Genomic DNA, 23,833 nt, shown 5'->3' with positions numbered 1-23,833 from the left:
ATGAGATGCCCACGTCCCCCGGTTAGCAGAGAGTGGGGTGAGACCCCCATGTCCCCCACGAGCAGACAACTGTCCCGCCTCCCCCAGCCCCAGCCCATGTTTCCAAGGTGAAGCTCCGGACCTCAGTGAGTGGTGAGATCAGAGTAAAGGCACTTTTAGGTCTTTTTCTTTCATTATTGGTGAGATTCCACAGGTCTCTTACAGGCGCGTAGGGCTAAAAGGGAAAGTGCCTTTTTCACAAGCATGTCAGTGTTGTTCACAGGATCTAGGAGGTTGTGGAGACTCTGAGCCCCTATGTGAGCCCCTGCAGTGAACCAGTCAAGGCAGTCAGGGGGCGCACCTCTTTTGAGAGGTGTGGCTTCCCCAGGAGAGGCTGTGGCCGGCACCAGTGTCCAGGAGACCTGCTTTTATATAAGCCCATAAACTTGAGCCTATTGCTGACCTTGCAAGGATAAAAAGAGGGGAGAATTTATTTGGGGGGATGTAGCACGGGCTTCCTGAATAAGCAAAGGTGTGAAGAATGATTTCTTCGGGCAGTTCATCAAGTAGGTGCAGAGGCAAAGTAGGTCTTGTCGTCTACTGGGCGTCTCATTCGCCTAAAAGCTGGCATCTACACGTGCTCTCGCCACGGAGTCCTGGGAGTTCCATCTCTCAAGAAGCAAGGGCACTGGACTCAGTGCTTCACGAAGAAGGACATCTGAGGGGAGGAACGATCACATAGAACGCAGCCTGTAGGTGCTGGGAAGGATATTGCATCCCAGAGGAGAGGGCAGTCTGAGATGCCAGGAGAGTGTCTGAAAGGGAAGATGCTTCCGAGGAACAGAGAACACTGAGACCCCACATGGGTCCCTGCAGAGGGAGAACAGGTGAGCTCCAGGCCCCCAGCAGCATGGCCCCAAGCCCGGGAAAGCGCAGCCAGCATGGGAACGAAGGCCCTGAACTGTATCTACAACCCATAACTGATAAAGGATTAAGGTCTTTCTTGATCAGTTTTATCCTGAACAGGGGAAAGCCTCCTGATATTTTCTCAGAGCCCCTGACAGTGTTCTCAGTGAAACTATGGAGGTCAGAAATAGCAAACATTTGATTTTCTAAAGTCCTGAGTCTCTAGAAGAGTAAGCCCAATGTTACTCCCTGGCAGACTCTTCAAATAGATCCCCTAAAACATGGCATGTGTGTGCTTTCTATGGAAATCAGTGGTTTTAAGGACACACCAGCTTAACGGGCTTGCTTTTGTTGTAGGGTTATGAGGCTTAGATCAAAAGAATACTTGAGAGTGTTCATTTCAGTAAGGCATTTAGGAGCATCTCTTGTGTTGCTTTGTGAAAAATATGGACAAACAGGCTTGTAATTGATCAGCCACATCTGATCAAAGAATGTGGATTAACAGATTGATGTCAGTCTAGAGATGGGGCTTGGTTTTCACGAGGCTCTGATCTGGTCACCGTCTATTGAAACTGCAAAGAAGAAGCATCAGATTGGTTGAAGATATAAAGTTGGGATAAATGACTAATGTTATAAAAAGGGAAAATATTGACAAGGTCCATAATATGGCAGGGAACCAAACATGTGCTATACAACCCAAGAACTTCCAAATTAAAAAAAAAAAAAAGTAAATATACCTACTTGTTTATAAAGTGGACAACGCATCATACATGATAGAGCAATAAATCATCTACACCAAAGAAAAGGTGGGATTCTTACCCGTAGGAAGGGACGAATTGAAAGACACCTTACTGCCCCACATTGTACACGTCCATGTGCTGACAGCCCCTAACGATCTGAGTTGTTAAGATGAAACTCAGATAGGGAGGCATTATAAAGACATTTTAAGATCTGCAAGGTCTCAGAAAATAAACCATTCGTATTTTCCTCCTGAGACAAGGAATCAATTAATCCTTTATGTTCCAGGTAACGGAAATGAATCGAAATCAAGGCATCTAAGCTAGTATAACATGGACCAGCGTGAGCTTCAGACCAATTAAATAGAGTGAGGACAGCATAATTAACAACCCCGGCTCTGGGATCAGAGACCAGCAAATGAATCCTAGCTCTGCCACTCACTAATTGCAGGTCTGTGTATGATCATTTAACCTTTCAGATCTTCACTGAAAAAAGTGGGGTTTCTATGCAGAAAATGTAGGTAAAGTGTTTGATGTAGCTCCCGGCATATAGCTCAATGCCCAATAAATTTGAGTTTAGATTAACCCTATTAATATTATGAATAAAGATAACCACTTTAACTATGGCTACAAAGAGAGATTAGAATTTATTTTCGAAAATGCTACATTGAGAAACATTTCTATGATAAGAAATTTGATTCTTTAAAATCAAGGTCAAGAGGGTCCTCCCTGGTGGCGCAACAGGTCAGGACACAGCACTGCAAGCTAGCTGCAGCCGCCTCAGTGTGAGTTCAATCCCTAGCCCTGGAGGTGACCCACAGGGTGTGGCAGACCTCTCCTAACCCACCACTACCCCCCTCAGCAGTGTACCTTGTTGATCTGCCCCCGCATCTCTGGCTTGTACCCCAGTTCTGTATGCATAAATAAATAAATACATTTTTTAAAAAGATCAAGAAAGGGATGTACATTAAAATCATTTCTAATTAGAATCGAAAAAGATTGGAGGATACAACAAAGCAGAAGTGGAAAGAAATATAATTGTCAATGTTCGCCAACAAAATAATTATAGTCCTATAAGGTAAATCTAGCTAAAAATGACTAAGGTTAATAAAAGTGCTCAAAAAGGTGGCTGGATATGACATAAATGTTTTAAAATAGCTTTTTATATATAATAATTAAACACATGAGACTATATTAAAATTAAATTTGGCTAGACTATATTGAAGAAAGTGTCTGAATAAATTGAAACATGCCATATTTCTCTAGGATATCATGATGATGCCAAATCTGTTCAAATTAAATAATTCCAATCAACAACCTGGAGACCTGGAGTGTTTTTTGTTTGTTTGTTTGTTTTTTACTTTGGAAGATGTGGAGAAGTGGGGAAAAAGGAAGGCAATGGCAAAAAAATTCTAGAATTTATCTGGAGGAAGAAACAATTTACCAAGAAAAACATGTAGAACACTGGAGAGGTAAGAGCCTCTCCTCTAGGAGAAAGTGTGTGACTATAATTCAACAGAACAGGGCAGGCAAAGGAATTGGCAAGTAGAGCAGGTAATGATGCTGCTAGTGTATAGAATGGAATGTTTGAAAAGAAATGTGTCCAAAGTTTGCAGCGCGCCGTGCCAGCAGGGAAGGCAGAACCCTGAGATAAGAGATTAGCTCAAAGGCCAGAGAAAACCTGCACTAGTGATGTATTTACATGGAAGACCTCTTTTCCCTTGCAAAATCTGTTTCAAATCATCCACAAGTGTCCCAGGATTGAAAAAGGAACTTCACAATTTTTCTCAAAAAAAAAGAAAGAAAGAAAGAAAAGAAATTAGCGTGATGTCTTGCTTGGGTGCAATGGTTCTTGAAAACCATAAAGGAGACCGGAGAGCCCAGTGGGAAGTGGGGCAGGCCAAGAGGCTGTATTATTAACAATTTCGGGGAAAAAAAGATTTTGGTGGTTCAGTTCCTACAATATAAAACTTTTACACCTAAAAAACTTGCGATTGATTTTAGAAGGCAAACACAAACTAGGAAAATTTATTTTTTTATATGACAGATACTGGGTCAATATTTCTATTGGATAATGAGGTCTTAGAAGTCAATAAGTCAATAAATATTCACACTTGAATAACAAAATCGGGCCAAGGACACGAACAGATGTATTCACAGAAGGTAATCTACACATTGTAAAGGAGAAATGCAAATTAACAGGGTGCCATTTTCTTTTTATTTTATTGGCAAAGATTTATTTTCCAAACAATACATTAGGAAAAAGCATGGTGAAATGGGCTGTCATATATTATGGTAGAAATAGAAAAATTTATAAGCTTTCTAAGAACAATTTAATAATACGTATCAAGGTTGTTGAAATATTCGTACCCTTTCCAATAATTCCTCCTAAGAATCTAGGCCAAGAAAATAATTAGGCAAGATTTATATTTATTTATAGTGATATTCATTGCAGCATTCTGTATAACAATAAAAAAGGTGAAGATAACGTAACATCAAAGGGGAATGTTTAAATACATAGTGTTATAATTCATATGATGAGCTAATAAAAATATGTTTGAAGCTTATATGTCCAAATGCTCACTTCACATTAATAGTAGGATATAAAGCATATGGACAGCATAATAACAAAGCTTAAAAGGAACATAAATATGTGTAATATCACATTTGTAATATCACATTTTCTGTACAGATAAAGTCAGTAGCAGATGAGTGAAAGTTCTCTAATGAGATAAATTTATTATTAGAAATGTAAAGTTCCACAGATAGGCTGAAATAGTAGAAAGGAAAAGGAATTGAATTAACTGCATTTATGGGAAATAAAAAACAAAATGGGAGTTTTAATTGCCTAAGGCTGGCTGATATGACTGTAACAAAAGAAGCCTCTACTTGCTTGATAGTGCCCAGGGAGGGGACCCTTTCCTGTTCTCTCTTCATGCCAAGGCACCCCTGGACCTAGTGTTCCATGTTTCCAGGGGCTCATCCTGTTGCAGACATTAGGGAGATTGTGTTGATCGCGCATGGGAGACACATGCTAAGTGATAGTGAGTTTCACATCTAAGACTCTTGGGCCATTCTGTTGACATGTGTAGAACTAAGTCACAGGCCTCTCAGAGGTCTGACTGGAACCACCCTTACACCCTGACGTTAGGACAGCCCTCCCACTGGGCCAAGTAAGTTCATGTTGGTTGTGTGAAATCTCTGTCATGTTTGTTCTGTTTATGTTCAGCTGGGCTCCTGTGGTGGCAAAGTGCCCTCTCGAAACTCATGGAGGAAATCCAGTATCAGTCTTGGGCTTTAGAATGGCTCACAATTTTCTTTTGGGGGGTTTTGTTTTGTGGTTACTTATTATTTGTTGTTTTACACAACTCTGGGCAGAGCCATTCTCAGGGAAAGACCTTGCTATGATTACATCAAATAGTTTATGTAGACATAGAAAACCACATGTGCCCCCCCAAAGTTTGATGAGACCCCAGTGCCCCTGAATAATTCTAATGAATGTGCCCAGCTCTTGTAGAAAGTCTCAACTCTAAGGGAGCCTTATTTATTTGCGTTTGCTTTAGAAAGGAAAAGCGCCCCCCCAGCCTCCGAGTGCTGCTGTCTCCCCAAGCTTACGATGTGGAGTGTCAGCAGACTGTGGTACCACACTTTGGAGTCAGTTGCCATGGTGCTGGGGAGGAATCTGGTTGCTATAGCAACATCAGGTTGACTTGCGCACCTTATACCACAGGCAGAGCTCGAGCTTATTTGATCTTGAGTTCATCTGGTCGAGGTGAGCATATGGAGGACTGAGAAACGTTCCATTTTCCTACAGCCATAAGTCTTTCTGCCTTCCCTGCACTCCCCCTTATCACCAAATAGTAATAAAAATAATAATGGTGATCATTTCACAGGCCCTTTCTTTAATCCAGAAAAATAAACTGAAATATTACTTTATATCTTCATCAAATGAAAGTGTAGTTTGGAGGGTGATTTTCTATTTCCATCTCAGGCAAGACCAACCCACAGCATGCTGTGCCTCTAGGCCTGTCCAGCAGGGAGAAACCCTGTCAGCTAGGGAGCCCCAGGGCGTAGTCCTGTGAGGGTGGGGGCCTAAGCTGGCCCCCAGGGCCTGCCTTCTCTGCCTGCAGTCTCAGGGCAGGCACTTGTTGGCAGTGTTGACATGAAGGGACAAACCCAGGGCCTGGACAGTGCAGTATATGAACCCTCCTGACTCATTTTCCAAAGAAATAAATGATGTGTAGTCACCAGTCTGTGCTTTAACTGGGGATCTGGCCTGTGGTCTGTGGTAAGCAGGACTTGTGAAAGGAGAAGAGGGCCATTAATGCGGCCGGTTCCCACTGGGAGAGAATCCTGTGGCTCTTTAAAAGCCATTAGCCAAGAAGGTCCATGATGTTCCCCCACCATTGAGTGCTTTACAGTTTTTCTGGTGGGAGACATTTCTGGTTTTCTGCTCGCACTTCTTCCGAATCCCCATCCATCCATTCCACAAGTGTTGGTTGAGCATCTATTCACCAGTTCTGGTCCCTGAGGAGACAGCTTTGAATAACACAAATAGGTTTCTTTTCTCCTGGCGCTGGTTGTCCGGAGTTAGGGACAGACAATAAACAAAGAAAAGAAAATACCAGGAGTGTGACAAGCGCTATTATGGACATACAAGTGGGTGGTGTGATAGGGCGTCATGGGAGACAGCACACGAGTGGGCACAGAGGGCTTCTGGGGATGGCAAGATTAGGATAGGAGTCGCCACTTTCTGTGAGAAAGCCCTGGGGGTGCTGTCTATGGGGGGGCAGGCTGGAGAGGGGCAAGGCTGTGGGCCTGGCGAGAGCTTGGACTTCTAAGTCATACCTGGGGCGACTGGGAGTATTTTAGCACAAAGCAATGGTCTCAAACTCATTTTAGCTGCCTCATAACGCTCTTGAAGCCAGTGTTCTTTGTCTTTCCCAGATTCCTTTTGGTGTGATTGGTGGTAAATTCCTTTTTCATGGACCTCTAGAACCAGCCAGGACTTGGAGACAGCCAAGGTCAAATCTTACTTTCCAAGCATGAACCCCAGTTACCAGAGGGGTGCAATGACCAGACCAAGGTCACACAGCCAGTTAGGGCCGAGCTCTGGTGCTGGTGCCCTTTTCACGGGCATCTTACTTACCCAGCTGTATTTTTCTCCTCCTCTTCTGGTTAGTTTTGTTTACTTTCTGCTGACTCTTCCCATCCTAACCTGGTGTGCTAGAATATCCTCATATTGGGACTTTCGTTGCACTAGATGTGACCATCACTCTGGTTACACTGAGGTTTTCATTGTGGAGACAATGGTCGGTTCCCCTCCCCCCCCCCATTTTCTGCCTTCTTGTTATTTGTGGCTCCCATTGGGCCCTTCCTAAGCTCTCTGTCCCTTGCTGAGATTATTCCCGTGATCGGGAATTGGGCACTATCTTTCCTTCATGGACCACTCTGTGCAGTGCCAGCGAGGCAGCCAGAACGTGCCCTGCAGGCCCCCAACCCACGGCCTCTCACGTCGACTTCCAGCCCACGCCCTTCCAGGCAGCAGGGGTGGTTTTCAACGTCCTGCCCGCCAGCTCTCTCCCACGTGTACATCCCCACCTCCACGGTTCATCCTCCCCCTCCGCTGTCCACTCGGAGCAGGGCTGCTGAGCTATTCATTTGGCAGTCAGAATACTAATAGTAGGTAATCGCCACAGCTGCAGGAGTGACACATTAGCATTAGGTGACAAATAAACCAGCTTCCGTCAATGTCAGCCCCACCACATCCAACTAGCCCAACTGGGAAAGCAAACCACAAGGTGGAAACTCATCCTCCAGTACCCGAGTCACGAATCCCATGACGTGGACGCCAGGCGCAAGTGGCCCCACCTCAGTTGCATGGCGGGAGAGCCTCCTTGGCGCCGTCTGGGAGTCGGCAGGGCAGTGCCAATCCGTGCCTGCGATGACAAGGTGCACTCTCAGCTTTTCAAAAAGTTGTTTGTGCAGATTGTTACCCCATTTTTCAGATGGGAAAACAGCTTTGGAGAGAGGGAATGATCCAGCCAAGGTTATCTGGGGCCACGAGAGGAGCCGTGAACCTGGCCTGCCCCCAGCTGCAGGTGGGCTGAGATGCCACATGAGGCAGTGTCTCCCCAGGGTGCTTGGGGCTGGGCGGGGCTGGGCAGACACACTGGGGGCACACGGGGTTGATTTGGGGAACGCCTGATGGAGAGGGCTGTGTTGAGGTGTGAGGCCTGGCCCCCTCCAGAGCCCGTGTGACTCCAAGCCAGTCATCAGCTCTCAGGAGTCAAAGCTCAGCCTCCCTGCTGCAGAGTGAAAGACTCGGACTAGAAATCTTCAGGTCGTGTCCAGTGATTTAAACCACCATTCTGTGGTTTAAAAAGGTCTCTGCTGGTGATCGGCTTGTCGCCCTTATAAGGGATTTTCAGTTTCCCATTTATAGTCCCTGGTGCTTCTCTAGGCCCTGGCCTCGCTCTTGTCTTCACGTCACACCACACAGACACTGCTGATTATTGTCTTCCTGTTGCTCTTATTATTACTGAAGTGAGCCTCTGCCTTAGCACTTTTGAAAAGCTAAGCCAGCGACAGTGGCTTTCTGGGCATGGAGGTGTGATCAGAGCAGTCTTCAGTCTGCTGGGGCTTCCCAGGGCCCCTGGGTCCCTCCAGGCCAACTGCACTTCAGTGTGGAGATGCTGGTCCAGGGCAGCGGGATGGGGAGCTGGCACCTCGTCCCGGGGTGAAAACAGCCAGGAGCTTCACACTTGGCGCGATTATCAAAGATTAAACCAATCTAGAAACAGTCAGAGAAGGACCAGGCGGGCAGAGGAGGGAGGATGGGGAGTGGCCCCGCCGGCCCGTGCGGCAAGCCCACTGCCCACTGAGTCTAGGGCCAGCCTCGGGCAGCGTTCGTGGGTGTAGGCTGGTGGCTCGGGGAGGAACAGCTGAACGCCACGCCTGACTTGCCTTCAGCCTCAGCCCTTGAAGCCTCAGCGGCGTGCAGTGTTTGTAGTGGGCGTGTTTTGGTTTTGCCAGAAGGGAGCGCACCGCCTTGGAGAACGCCCTGAACAGAGGTCCAGGCTGGGGTCCTCGCTCAGTACCCGTGGTGTGACTTACGGTGAGTCCAGGAACTCAGCTCTTCCCAGACATACAAGATGCGCCCGAGCTGGAGGGCGGTGGGAGAGGCTGGGGTCAGTCCTGACCCCCCTCCAGCACCCTGACATGTGGCCCAGCACTGGCATTTAGTGGGTCTTGACAAAAACTGGTGGTTGGATAGATGAACAGATGGGGGATGGGGGGAACAGATGGACAAATACATGGACAAGGAATGTTCTGGGAGATAAACAAAAGGGTTATCAAACGTCACTTATCAAAACTTCAAAAGGGTTGCCTGTTTTTCCATAGCCAGCCAAGGGTGGGACCCAGCTCTCCATCCCTGCCTCCTCGGGCCAGGAGAGGGGCTCGGAGAGCTGGGCCAGAAGCGCTCGGTCATGACTCCGTCAACCGGGCCGCTGCTGCTCCCGGCTCAGCCACCCTGCGCCCTGCTACGAGAGTGTGTCGGCCACACCTTCAGCCTGGGAAGCCCGAGCCTCCGGCCCGCTCAGCAGACAGCGGGTGGAAGCAGCGACACCCTGAGAGCACCGAGCCCCAGGGCCAGCACGGAGCATGCGCCGCCCTGCCTGGCTGGCTGGAGATGGATGACAGTAATCACAGAGAAGATAATCTGGCCTTTTCTGCCGGGCCCACCTGCTGCTGCTGCTGTCACTTTCGTGCTCCGCTGCCGTCCTCTGCGTGGTGGAGCCTGCGTCTTGGCAGTCCTGGGGTAATAATTAGGGGTGGGGCAGCTCCCCAGCTGGTGTGATATTTGAGGAGGGGCCTGAGGAAGAAGGGAAGGCTGGGACCCAGCCAACAAAAGGAGAAATTAAGTGGGCGGTCCCGGGAACCCACAGTTAGCATTTAAGCTCCAGCATGAGCTGTGGTTTCACCCAAGAAGCAGGGCTCTGTGAGGGCCCCGAGCCCCTCCCCGCCCCCTCTTCTGTTTGTGACGGCTGTTTATTCTGGCCAGGTCGGGAGGACCCTCTGCAGAGCTGAGGAGGCATGAGGCCGAGCCCAGCCAGGCCTGGGCTGCCAAGGCACCCCAGGTCCCGAGAGGGCAAATTCGTGGCAGGACACAACGCGCTGCGGTGGCCACGACCCTCTCACACGCCCGGCCTGGCAGGGCACAGCCCTCAAGGGACCTGTGTCCAGCATGGCCTGTGTGGTGGGCCCTAATTCAGAGGGAATTGGGGCTTTGTTTCATTTAAGTCAGTATCACTCAGATGCCCTTTGGGTTCTAGGGAGACGGCCAGGAAATACTGAAAAAATGTAATTACTGGGCACGGGCCACGTTCTCGGCCCTGAAGCCTGCACCACACACTCCCAGGCAGGGAGCACTAGCCCCTTCCTGGTGGCCGAGAGAAGGGACATCGGTGGCATCTCCTCACCGGTGCATGTTCCCACGGTTACCGTGGTGGAGGAGGCAAAACCAAGTTTTCCCTGGCCTCCTTCTCCCACTGTCTCCTTGGACAGGGCTCAGGGTCTCACCTGGGGCTGCAGAATTGCCCCGTCTCTGTCTGTGGGAAAATCCAGTGAACGAAGGCAGGAGGCTTGGGGCCTCCACTTAAGTGCGCGCTCAGGACCCGGATGAATCGTCTGCAAGTCACCCAGTGGCCTGGGGCCAGGAGCGGTGGGCATGCCATCCCCGGGGAGCTGACATGAGCTTCTGGTTGCCAGGAGCCAGTCGAAATCCCTTGCCTGCTTTTGGACTTGAGATTCTTTGAAGAATAATGATAATAGAAATAAGACAATTCATAAACACAGTGGGGTTTGGCAATGCTTGGCAATGAGCGAAGCCTCAGGGCATCGGGATGGGTCGAGAGGTAGAAACAAGTTCGGACGCAAGTGGGAGAAAGAACAATCAGCTTACAGGCAGAAGTCGGGGGGCGCCGGGGGTGTGTGCCTCCCCCAATCCCCAGAAGAGCCGCTTGAATGCATTAGGCCCAGGTTGGTGGACGGGTTCAGTGACTTCCATGACCGCTCCTTCCTGCTGGCTTTTAAAACCATTTTCCTATCGGAACATCCAGGCCCGGGCTGGGCAGGCTGCCCGCCACCCCTCCTGTCTATGTTATCGTGAGCCCCCTGACCCTCAGACCGGGAGGGCCCCCACGGTGGGCAGGCACCTGCTGTGCCACAGGCCATAGGCACCTTAAAATAACAGTGAGCCTGGTCAAGCCCAGCGGGCTTTGATTGCCATCGTGCCCTGCTGTTTCCAAATCGCGTCCATGGGAGCGTGGTCCTTGCTGGGGCAGCTCCTCCCTCCCCCACCCGCGCTCCACATCTGCACCCCCTGGCCAGAGGTTTGCCTGGTGCTTCTTGGTTTGGGAGGTTGGTTTGGTTTCTCCTGTGCCACCGGGCCAGCACAGTCATCCCCACTTGCCTCCCTGTGGTCAGTCCCGGGTTTACTCCGCATTCCACTACCTTGTCGCCTTATTCTGGCAGCTGCCTAGAGGATGGCTGGAAGCCCCAGGCGGGGAGGAGAAGGAGCAAGGAAAATACTGTTTTCCTCTTTTGGTTATTTCCTTATAGATGTCACAGAAATATTTCTATTCATTTTGGGGTTTTGCAACGTGCTTTTTTTAACCAAGGCCTCAAGCCAGGGCTTCTCCTGGCGGTGTTCCTTTAAGCAGAGCCGAGGGAGGTGCGTGTGGCAGGGAAGCGTGGCGCTCAGAGGTGCCTGTACTGTACAATTTTCTGGGTCCTGACTGATAAATTATTGTGCGTCCTCCGTGTGCTCTGACATGCAATACAATTTGTCCATGGAGCAGGATGATAGGCTGTCCTGGGCTAATAATCAAGAACCCTTTATTTAGCTCCTTCAGCCTTTTAGAGAAATCTTGAGGAACCGTTCGCATCCCTTGATCGGTTTTCTCTTCCACATTTTAGCATAAGTGGAAAAAGCTTTTAACCTTGAACATTTTACTCACTCAGGGGCTGGGGGCGAGGAAGAAGCGTGTTGTTACAAGTGTGAAGGAAGTGGGAGGATTTTGACGCTCTGCGTGAGAATGCCTCGCCCTGGGCCTGCCTCAGAGGAATCCATCTTGCCTGGGTCTTAGAGTGGTCCAGTCCACCCTTTACTTTCCAGATGAGGAGAACAAATCGGCAGAGTCACAAGGCAGAGCCACCTGGAGTGGAGGTCGCGCTCCATCGGCCCTGGAGGGTCCCCTGCGAGGTCCTGTGCTGCCAGGGGTCTAGTCGCCTGCGTCCCACCCCCTGCCGCCAGCCGTGCTGTCTAAGCACACGGTCAGCTCTGCCCAGAGAGGGGCGTGTCCTTCGCTAGCCCACCTGTGTCGGAGTCACGGATAGACGCCTACGGTCGCAGGGTCTGCGCCTGGCATCTGTGGACTCCAGCCCTACCTGGCACGAACAGGCATTGGCACGCATGCCCCTTTCGGGACTTGGTTTTGCATTCTTTTTTTTTTTTTAAGATTTATTTATTTATTCATACAGAATTGGGGTACAAGCCAGAGGTGCAGGTGCGGTGAGAAGCTTCCCCAGAAACAGAGTGGGGAGCAGAACAGGCAGATCTACGAAGCACACTGCTGAGGGGAGCAGCGGGCGGGTCAGGAGAGGTGACGCGCCATGTGGGCCACTTCCAGGGCTGGGGATCGAACTCGCACCGAAGCGGCGGCGGCCAGCTAGCAGTGCTGCGTCCTAACCTGTTGCGCCACCAGGAAGGGCCGGTTTTGCATTCTTATCGCATGAAGCCACCTGTTTTATGTGAGGTAACTGAAAAGCAGGACCTGGCCCACTGGCCTCATGATTTGAATACAGTTTCCAGAAGATTGGCGTAACCGTGCGAGGTCACACACACACGTAAGCCGAGCAGTTCAATGGTAACAGCCAGCATGGGCGTCCACTGTCTCTCTCTGGTTCTTCTCAACTCATTCAATTAAAATGATTTTTTTCAAGTTCTTAACCCTTATGAAAGTAGAAACTTAGCATCTCTCAGGTTATCTGAAAGGGGTTATGTTTCATCTAGTCATTTCTGGCCTGATTTCCTGCTATGGCTAAACCCTCACCTCAAACTCACATCACTACTTGTCAATGTTCTCTTATCCCACAAACCCTCGTTGTTGCTTTCTGAAAGTTCTTGCCAGGACGTACCAGGTGTGGATCATTACAGAGGATTCACGAAGGAAGGAAAGAAGGACACTCAGCCTAGAAGATAATTTGAGATTTAAATTTAAATCATACAATTTAAACTTTAAATCATAGGCATCCTCTAGTTAAAATGCACTTGGGTAATTATACTACTCTCCACGAAGGAATTTTCATGAATTCTCTTTCCCTTGGCCTCCAATTTCTCCCCATATCACTCTCTCCTTCTTTTAAATGCTCTTTTCTAACACACAACCTTCATACTAACAGCATGGGCGTCCACTGTCTCTCTCTGGTTCTTCTCAACTGCTTTTTCACCCTGCTGGGAGCCTTAGTGGACCCTAAATAGGCTGGTGATTCCAAATGTTTCCCTACCAGCCTCTCATCTCCAGAGAACAAACACAGGAGCCCTTTGGGACGGTTTCTAGCATGTCCTGCCTGATGTGTTCCTGCTCGGCTCCGCTGTGACACGAACTCTGGGGTAGGGGTGGGGGTCCCCACACTGAGGAGCTCTTTCCCACGGCAGCTTCACCCGCCCACCTCTTCAGCCACAAGGGAAGATGCTGCCTCTTTGCTGTACAAGGAGAGCCCTTGTTGTAGGGGATGTGTCCAAGTGGGTATCACAGAGGTTTGTTCTGGGCGGAAAGCTGGCACGAAAGGGCTCTGCCAGTGAACAGTGTTAGAATTAAAGACATAATAATACTAATTAACTTGCCCGTGCCCATGCTCTCTGCATTTATTATTTGTATAGAGATAAAGCTTTAAATAACAGGGCTGGCCTCTTTGGGAACCCGCTTGAGGGGAGGAGGCACTGTCCTCGTCACAGCAAGTAAGAAGAATGGTGTTCGGTGAGTGTGGCACCCCTGTTCCCCCCACGCCCCGAGGACAGCCAGCGAAGGTGCGGTCTCCTCCCAGGCCTGAGCCCGGGGCTCTGTGCCCTCTCTGGCGCTGTGAGAGGGCCGGGCTACAAAGGCTCACGGGAGAAGAGAGGCAGTATCCGGTGACCTGGCCGCCTACTTTCCTGGACCTGCTGCAAACCACGCAGGAGCTTTAGCAACCTGGCCTCCCCCTCCTGGCCTCACCTCTGCCTTCTGTGAAAGGGGAACAGTCGGGGTTAAACAAAAGTGGTTGAACTGGACAGGCTCCCAAGAGTCCTTGAGGTCCTGAGCCTATATGCAGAATACAGATGTGTTTCGAGGCACTTTCCAGGAACTAAAAGTCCGTTGCTCGCCTCTGACTGTCAGAGGTCCTGCACCAAAGGTTCAGGGCCACAGAGTGGGAGGATCCCCGAGGGCTGTCTTGCTCTTGGGGTTGATGATTTACAGCTGCCAGACCTGGTGTTTGGCACTGAGTTCTCAAGATGAATGATGGAAGCTGGGGTCAAAATGCCCGATGAAATAAGTGCACTAAAGCAATTGACCAAGTGGCCTTTTACTAATGCTCCCAAAATGGGGTGCTTTAGTGTCCCCACCCATCTGCAACAGCTCCGGGAAGGCTGCTCCCCTCTCCAGGTTATCACCATGTAAGACTCCAGATCTTTGCATTAATTCCGGTCACCCTGAGGACCCTTCCTGCTGCTGGGCAGCTGAGCGGGTCCCTTGTCATTCAGAGTGAGTCTGTCTCTCCACCCTTGCTACCCCTGAGCCCCTCACCAGCTCTGTGGTCAAGTCCTAGGGAGTCCACTCAGATCCTCTGGTCTGCACAACAGCGGGCTGCACGACTCCTTCAAAATTTTACTAAAAATTGTAATGATGAAGTTGCCTACTGGGAATGGTTGAGGAAGATCTACAGAGCTTGGAGATACACTGAGAGTGATAACTTTAGTTTAGAATTGGGATATCGGCCATCCTTGATGGTGCAACAGGTTAGGACACAGCACTAACAGCTGGCTGCAGCCACTTCCGTGAGAGTTCAACCCCCACCCCAGAGAGGACCCCAGGGGTGCAGCGGGGGTCCTTCCTCAGCAGTGTACTTCGTCAGTCTCCTGTTCTGCTCCCCACTCTGTCTCTGGTGAAGACTCTCACCACCCCTGCCCCTCTGGCCTGTATCCCAGTTCTATATGCATAAATAAATAAATGTTTAAAAAAATGGGGGTGTCTGGGAAGATGCTGGGAGATTAATTCCCAGGATCTGCCCCAAAATCAGGGACTGCTTCTGTCAGTTCTGCCTCCAGCTACCTTCAGTTCCTTCTGTCTCCCTAACACTCCTCTTGCTCTAAACATGGGTCCTTAACCAGGGTCCAAGGAGTGTGTAGATGGAATCCCAGCGGGTCTGTGAATTTGTGACTGTATTTTCACAGACTGCTTACTGAAATGTACCATGTTTTCCTTTGTGAATATAGGCAGCAAAAAGCAATAGCATTAAATGTTTCCATGACTTTGTCCCCCATGAAAAGCCATGGATATCTGCCCAGCACAATAAGGTGATTGCAGATATCTCAAAAGGGCTGTCTTCCCTCGTCACTATTTCCAAATTCTGGTGGGCCCCTAAATTTTGCGGCTTAACACATTAACAGAAGCACATATATTTTTGCAGCGGAAGTTTGTCTTTTAAATATTCTTGATCACGGTATTTCAACAGAATTGGTTTTCTTTGCCATCTTTTATTTCCTTTTGAAAATGTTGTTCTGAGAAGGGAGCCACAGGCATCTCAACACTGCCAAAGGCATCCACAGCTCAAGAAAGGTTACAAACGCCTCTAAATCAACAGTTCCCTTCCCAAGCCTTTGCAGCTCTGTGTGGTTCATAGGACAGGTCGAACTGAGTGCGTGTGAGTGCTGGCCTGGGACAGAGTCCAGTAAGGGGGAGGACCCAACCTTAACGTGCGAAGGGTTGAGATCAACCGCATTCCCTTCAAGGAAAGGCACCGATTGGCAGTCCCGCGGGGCACAAATTCCCTGGGTACGTTTTCACCTCGTGATATTAAAGAAGATAATAACCCGTGACTGTTGGAATGGATTTCACTAAGTGTGAACCTGATCGACTTAAAAAGACTAGGTCAGGTAATTCCCTAGCCCGCGTTAGCTACTCCTCAGCGTCTAGTGGGTAGGGGAGAGCAGAGGAGAAGCCAATTTGCTCTTCACCGCCTGCATCAATGCTCCGACACCGCGGCGCTCTGGGCTGAGTAGGGCTGCTCCCGGGGTCTGTCCCAGGCCTCCCACTAACTCACAGGCTGGTCTAGCAAGTTGCTTCATCTCCCTGGGCCTCAGCATTCTCGGGGTGCTGTCCCCCTTAGGTGTGCTGACTTGTCGATAGCTCATAGCCATCGCTGTGGCCATTTGCAGGCAGTGCCAGCAGCGGCAGAGATCCAGGAAATGAAGGGTGGACGGGGAGCAGCGGAGGCTGGATGGAGCCGTCCTGTGGCCTCTGGCAATGGGGCGTCTAGAATTTTGGTTTCACCTGACCCCACCTCAACTCCTGCAGGATGAGAGGCCAGCAGTGTGATGGCAGTTGCTGGGGGGATGTACCCCTTCTCCTAGGTTTCTAAGGGGTGGTGTGTCCGAGTCCAGCTGAGTGAGGGATCTCTGCTCCTCTGGAATAGGTATGTGTGGCTATAAATAGAAGCGTAAATTCCCAGAGGAGGGGCCGTTAAGGAGACCTGGAGAAGGAGGGAACTTTCACTACTTCATCTGCAATGACAATGTCGATCGTGCGGGAGCCAGGGCCCTTTCTCCCAGGCCTTCCCTGGGACAGCTAGACTGTCTGTCGAATCTCATCAAAACAGAGGAACCAAAAATACAACATATCCTTTGCCCCAGGGGCCTGCCCCGAGAAACCAGCCAGCTCACTGCAGCAGGGACAGAGGGCAGAAGAGCAGCCGGGACACAATCCTGAATGTATCTGTTAGTTTTTTAACTTCTCTTTTGATCACTTCAGAGGAACTGTTAATGAGCAGGAAACCTAATTGATTAGCATTCCACCTCCTGGCTTCCCTTTCTGCCAAGGTGCTAATGAGCAGGGCTATCACAGCTCCTGGGGCCCCAGGTCCCTACGAGGTCATGTGATTGCACCAGACCTGGGCGCCTCTTCCAGCCCAGCTCCATGTAGAGCCTCTCTGACCCCTGAGGCCCTGCGGCCTACTGGTCTTGCCCGGTGCTCTCCTCACCGCGCTCTCTTGCCTGCCAGCCTCTGCCTGTGCAAGCTGTCCTGTGTGATCCCATTTCCTTGGTAATTGTGTTAAACCTGCTCCCAGTTCTCCTGCTTTCATGTGGATTCCAGAACCTACTATAGAATCCATTAAAGACTGTAGCAAAACTGGGGACGGTTCTCGGAAGTCTCCTAGCGCCCTGCTGGCCCCTCCTTTCTTTCTCACAAAAGGAGGGTGATTCTCCTCTCCCACCCACAGCTCTGTGTGGCTCCCCGTGGGCGTGTGAGCTCTGTCCTCCTACACCTGGCCAACTGTCCTGTGCGTCTTATCTGAACGGCAAGAGTGGAAGGAAAGGAAGGCTAAGGAAACGTAAGTGGCATGGCCAATCTGAATTTGGGGTACCAGTCTTGGCACCCCACCTCGGAATCCTGCTGTCCAAGTGCAGGGCACTGCAGAAGCCAGAGAAACGGTAGCAGAAGCATTTCAGGGGCCGGCAGAGAAGTGCCCTTACGTCTGAACAAGGCCAGCGTCTCAGCCTAGCGAATCCCTTTCACCCCGTGGCCCTCTGGGACAAGCTGCCAGAACAGTCACTCAGAGGGCAGGACTGTGTCTGGTCAGCGGTACGCATCCCTGCTTGATGCCATCTGGAGAGGGGTCAGGGCGTGGGCAGCTTCAGAGGAGATGAAGAGTGAGGCCGGGAAAGAGACAAGCCCTGGCTGCTGACCCTTCAGGGGGCTTCGAAGGACACAATCTGGGTTCCCAGCTCAGATGAGTCTTAGGCCAGCGGCAGGTTGTAATCTGAGTCACACAGGAAGTTAAAGTGAAAACATGAGCGAGTGCCAGTGTGACTGAATCATAGTCTCCAGGCTGGAGAAGACTTTAGGGGTTCTGCTGCAACTCCCTAATGTCAGAGGTGGAAAGCTGCACGGCCGGTTACTGCTAGATACATGGGACCAAGAACTGTGAGCCCTCTCTGCTCTCACTGCCCCCTCAGCAATGAACCTCAGCCCTGGCTTCAGATACGGGGTGGGGGTGCTATCAGAAAGTATGTTCCCCCACTCCCTCAGTACCCTCCACCAGATGTGTTCCTCCGCCCCTGTATCTTGTCCGTAAGCACCCCGCTCCCAACCCCCAGGACAGCTTGGACCTTCAGCTCTCCTGTGGCCTCCTCACGCTGTCCCTGCTTCTCTGCCCTCCCTCCGTCGCCTCAGGTATGTCCCCACCATCTTTAGCCTGGAATATTGTAACGAGCCTTGACCAGTCTCTCTGCCTCCCTCCTACACTGTGGCTAGTGACCTTTCTGAACTGCCATCTGGGTCAAATTGTTTCTCCATGCAGACGACTTAAAATCCCTCAGTGGTTCCAACACCCCCCAGGATAATCGTCAAACTCCTCACTATGGCTCCTAAACCCTTAAGTTCACGCCCCTGGGTACCCACTAGACTCACCTGGGGATGGTTAGAAACTCACCAAGTCCTGCCGCTCGCCCCCCTAGGATTCTACACTACCAGTCTGGGCTAGGACCCCTAGTGTGCAGGGTTGGGGGTGCTCAGACTCAGGAGACCCCCTCACTCTGTGTTCTGGAATTTTGGAAGTGGGTTGTTAAACACAGCCATTATTAAAAATTTAGATTAGGTAAGTTTACAATTAAATTATATTCAAACACGGGGTCAGAATTACTTACAAAACATTACTTCCTAGTGATTCCACTACATGTTGTCATTAACTATGCTGGTGAGGTTATTTATGTCAATTGTCTGATATGGTGAAAAATACTACATGAGAGTCTGGCCCCACCATCTGCTCCCAGCTCTGTCTGCATCAGGAGCTTGAAAGCGATGTGGCTGAGTATTTACACAGTTTAATGGGCAAAGGCCCCCGTCCCACCCAGCCCAGCTGTCAAATACTTTTTTTAAAAAAAAGATTTATTTACTTATGCATAAATCTTTATTTTAAAAAAGAGATTTATTTACTTATGCATACTTATCCATATTTACTTATGGGGTGTAGGCCAGAAGTATAAGGGGATGGGCAGATTCACCAAGACAGAGTGGGGAGCAGAACACGTGGATGTACTGAAATACACTGCAGTGGGGAGACAGGAGAGGTCTGCTGCGCCCTGTGGGCCAGGTCCTGTGCTTGCTGCACAGTGTGAACATGGCACCCAAATTATTTTTTTTAAGATTTGTTTATACTTAACAGAATTGAGGTACAGGCCAGAGGTGTTGTGGGTGAGAGGATTCACCAGAGACAGAGTGGGGAGCAGAACAGGCAGACTGACGAAGTACACTGCTGAAGGGAGCAGCGGGCGGGTCAGGAGAGGTCTGCCGCACCATGTGGGTCAGCTCCCTGGCCAGGATCGAACTCGTGCTGCAGTGGCTGTGGAGAGCTTCATAATGCCGTACTTTAACCGTTGTGCCCCCAGGGAGGGCCTCCACATTTCTTTTAATTATGAGTCTTGTCTTGAGATTTTTTTCCCCAGGTTTGGATTCTCTCCTTTCACTGTTCACTCGGTCACCAACATGGTTCTAGGCAGTGTAATGTGAAGGGTGGGGGGGGGGTTGTATAGGAAGAGGAGGAGGGGGCGGGTCCTGGCCTCACAGAACTTTTAGCTGTGGGTCACTCAGTTGAGGAAACAAGCACATCGAGTGTGACAAGTACCACCAGCTGGCAAGTACCTGGCTCCAGGCTAGCCTCCTAGTCTGTGGGCTCCCATGAAGGCTTCCTGGAGTAGGAGGCGTCTGGGTCTGACATCCGAAACAAACAGGAAGGTAGAAATGTGCCCAGGAAATTGGCATGTTCTCTGTGAAGACCCAGAGCTAGAGGGTGCTCAGCAATTTAAGGAGCTGAAAGACGCTGGCTCTTGAGTATGTCAGGGGTTGAGTAGTGACCTGGTAGTAGAGCTGTTCTAGAAAACCAGCAAGGGGCTATAAAACCAACCAGGGGGGTCTTGAAAGCCATTTTCAGGGGTCTGGATTTGATCCTAGGGTCAGTAGAATACTACTGAGTCATAGGGCAGGGGAACCCCACTTTACAAGCATCGATCCTCAGTGGTGGTCCAGGAGACAGCAAACAGGGCACAAGGGAAGAGGCTGTTGGGCTGGATATAAGGGAATGGATTTACCAAGTCATCACCGATACCAAGTCATCACCGAACACAGTGACCGGATTTGGTGGTAAAAGGGAGGGAGAGAGGAGGGTCTGGCTAGAGGGATGGGGGAACTGCTTCAGCTCTGGGTTTGGGGTGCTGGACCTAGGAGGCAGTTAGATTTTGGGATTTGGAATTTAGAGGAGAGGTGTGGAGAGAGATGTAGACTGAGGGCCATGAGCTGAGAGGCGGTAACTGAAACCAGCAGAGCAAGCCATGCATTGCATAGGGACAGTGAACAGCGTAGGGGAAACTTGGGCTCTTAGGGCATTGGCAGTTAGTAAACGGCCAGAGCAGCAGGAGCCAGTGATGGGCGTGAGACCTAGTGGCCAGAGAAATAGAAAAAACTAGAGCAGTGAGTGGTGGCTGCAGCCCCACATCCTTGCTGATGGGAAGGTCGAGTAAGATAGGATCGGAGGTGTGACATCGGATGCAGAACATGCCAGCAAGGGTGTGGTTGGGGCATAAAGCAGAAGTCAGGACACACTGTGTTGAGATGGTGAAGATGAGCATATAAACGCCTTCAGGACATTGTGCTGGGAAGGAGCGGGGTGAGATGGGGCAGCATATGGAGGGAAATTTAAAGATAAAAGAAGCCTGTCTTTTTCTGTAGTTTTTGGCTTGTAAGCAAAAAAGTCAAGCTGGCTAACTTTGCAGTAAAAAAGGAAGATTGTGCACCTGTCTTCTGAACGCAGGAGCGTGAGCTCTCCATGTGGTCAATGCCACGTGCCACTCTGTGACCCGTGTCTAACCTGGCAGACATCTGGGCTCGTCAGAGGCACAGACTCCAACTCAGTTGATTGATAACTGCCTCTACAGATTCTCCATGCCTCCTAATTTTCCACTCTTTGGGCCTTCATTTTTCTTTTCCTTCACAGATTGTTAAAATAAGCTTGCCGTCAGCCTTCCAAGGGCACATTGCTTCCATGTGACTGTCTGTTCTCCCTCCTGCTCTGCTCTGGCCCACCTTGCTGCTCTCTCTCACTCCTTTGGCACGGAGTTGCTCCAGTTCATGCCTCTTTTCTAGGCAAGTTCCAACAGGTTAGAACATACTCTTGTATCTTCTGCCTCTCTTGTTTCCCATTTTTATCCAAGTTTACAGAAAACTGCCTACCATGTCTCCTATTCCCAGGCTGAGGAAATTAAAGTGGCTGCATTTTCATCACAACTTCTCTCAAGAATACTTCTAGAAATCACAGAATCCAAGAACCTTATTACTGGAGGAGAAGTGAAGAGGTCCTCCAACCCATTATTCCCTTATTCCTTGACATTTCAATTTCTCAACTTTTTTTATAAATGGATCTTCTTCCTTAAGATTTCTACAGATAATAACACAACCAAGCCTTATGGTGAGGGTGACCATGTAATTTAACATTCAAGCAGGGATGTTTTTCAGAATGACAAGGGACAATAACAGAATGGACCCTAACCAGGACAACTGAGGTAAATGTGGACAGTTCTGAGCTAGCCAGGACAGACTCATCTACAGATGATGAGTATCATAGACAGAACCCACAAAAGCCTCTTTTGTCTAATGTTTAAATTAGGAGAAAGTCACTGACCGTTTACTATAGGATAGGCATCGTTCTAGGTACTAGAACCAAAAATGAATGAAATATGATCTTGGCCTTAAAAATGTGTCAGCGGAGAGAGACACAAAGACAGTGTGCAAAATTCAGTTTGAGAAATTCTGACTTTGGCTTTATGAACAAAGCACTTTGGGAACAGTGATTAGGCTGGAAGGATTCAAGAATCAAGGGAGATCATGAGAGCTCATTTTTCGAAAACGATTAACGTTATTCTGGGGGTAGAGTGGTGGGGAGAGGGGGAAATGTGAAGATGGGAAGAGAACACATGACCAGAGTATCTGGTGTGTAAAATAGAGAGATGGGAAATAAAGCTGGGACTGGGTGGGGATTCTCCTCAGCAGCTTTAAACTGTCTGAAACATCATTCAGTGCCTGGATTTATGAACTCTTCTTGCATGAATGTAAGGTCTTATGTAAGACTGTGGCATGCTCAAGTTCAGTAGACACTTCTGGTGACAGTAAGAAGTTCAGTAGGGATGGGAGGACACTGAGTGGACCTGCTTAACCTTCCCCCTCACCCATAATTACCAATGCATTCCTATGCATTGGCCCTGGGATAAGGCAGTATGTGGATAACAAAGAGGAAGAAGATTTGACAGTAGAAATTATGGGACTTAGTGCCTGAAGAACTCAAACATGTCCAGATCTGAAGAGTCTACTTTGGAGGACGGAAGAGAGGGGTTTCTACTCACTGAGACATGGAGTGATGACACAGCTGCTTGGGACATTGCTGAGGGCAGTTCAGGGCAAGAGTGTAGGTGCCTGTGGTCCAGGCACATGAGACTCTCACTATCTGGGTGTGGGGATGGTTTGCAGAGGAAATATTGACTCCTCAGTGGATTGATTAAAGACAGGGATGTGGCTGAGAATAGTCAGGAAGCAAGTGTAGCATTGAGAAGACTTAGGACCCCAAAGCTGACCTTTGGGACGTGTCTAGCTCCAAACACAGGGGAACCATGAAAGTCTCTTAGTAGGAACAGTTAGCAAGGTGAGAAGAACCAAGAGGAGGAGTCAAGGGAGCCAAGAAAAAAGGATCCTCAGTGAGTGACGCCAGTGACTTCACCAGCAAGGAGAAGCCACTAGACGCTCATTTGGGGGGTCTTTAAAAGAGCATTCTTAATAAAGACAGGGGACAGGAGCCATGGCCAGAGCAGCATGGGAGATGAGGGGAAGCAGCAAGCATGGTCTGCTCCTTGAAAGCATCTGGAGCTGAGGTAAAGGAGAAACTTCCATGTTTGAAGTTGGAGAGTGAGCTTGACCCCTTAAGAAAAGAACTTCTTCTCAGGTTAATGGAGTCTTAAGGGAGTTCCTTTTTACAGTGAATCCTTAAAGAACACCCACTCTGGGCTCTTGAGTATCACGGACAGCTCACCTATGCCTTAGCCCCATGCTGTCCAGTCACTACCCCCTCACTAAATGTGTATGTTTAAATTGAAATTCAGTGAAATTGCAGATGCCAGGTCCTCAGTCTCCTCAGTCACACAGTGAATGCTCTGTGACCACACAGCCTGTCACCACCCAGGGGGCAGCTCAGATACTCACCCCAGCTATAGTGTTGGAGGTGCGACCCTCAGCGCCTCAATCCTGCTTTAGCAAAGTTAGTTTGTTTTTGGTATTATCGGATGTCCAAATTCAATTCCAAAGTGAAGAAAGCCGGCTGATATTTTTTTTATCAGCTATGCTGCAGAACTTGTACAATTTTCAAGTCAACATTCCCCACCATCACCCATTATAATTATTCCATGATGTTAAAAGAGAGAAATGTAAACAAGTGGATTGTTTCTGATGAAACGTCTCTTTACAGTCTTTTCATAGTTACCAACAAACTATTTCCATCTGAAGATTAGCTCTTGTGGAGCCACACTAACTCAACTTTTGGAATTTTTTCAAAGTTATGTGCTCATTAGGAAAAGCTGGCAAGGTGGCGTCTTCCTTCCAGGAAGCTGGAGGGGCCCGCTAGCTCTCCACCTGTCTGGGCACCTTCGAGCCGACCTTGTCAGCTGGTGGGAAGAGAAGCGTCCGACCTGCCGGCTCCTTGGTGTACGCATGGGTGGGGGGTGTACTCATGGGTGGGGGGTGGAGCTCTGAGAAACCGCTGTGTCTGGGCACAGCCCCAGAGCAAGCTTCCATGTTCCCTTTATCCTTCGGAGGGAATTTGTCTTTAGATTTTTATGTCTCCGTGATACTCATGTT

The 23,833-nt window shown here is 49.4% G+C and overlaps 1 protein-coding gene across 16 annotated transcripts in view; it reads left to right on the top strand.

Annotated features, from left to right (window-relative positions):
* Positions 1-23,833, top strand: part of CACNA1C (calcium channel, voltage-dependent, L type, alpha 1C subunit) — a 528,989-nt gene that overhangs the window by 274,359 nt on the left and 230,797 nt on the right. The window lies entirely within an intron of this gene.

The sequence above is a fragment of the Condylura cristata genome, unplaced genomic scaffold (genome assembly GCF_000260355.1).
Source record: "Condylura cristata isolate star-nosed mole 26May11 unplaced genomic scaffold, ConCri1.0 scaffold00034, whole genome shotgun sequence".
In the NCBI taxonomy this organism is placed as follows: domain Eukaryota; kingdom Metazoa; phylum Chordata; class Mammalia; order Eulipotyphla; family Talpidae; genus Condylura; species Condylura cristata.
The sequence above is the reverse complement of the archived record's forward strand: the minus strand, read 5'-3'. Positions and strand labels throughout refer to the sequence as shown.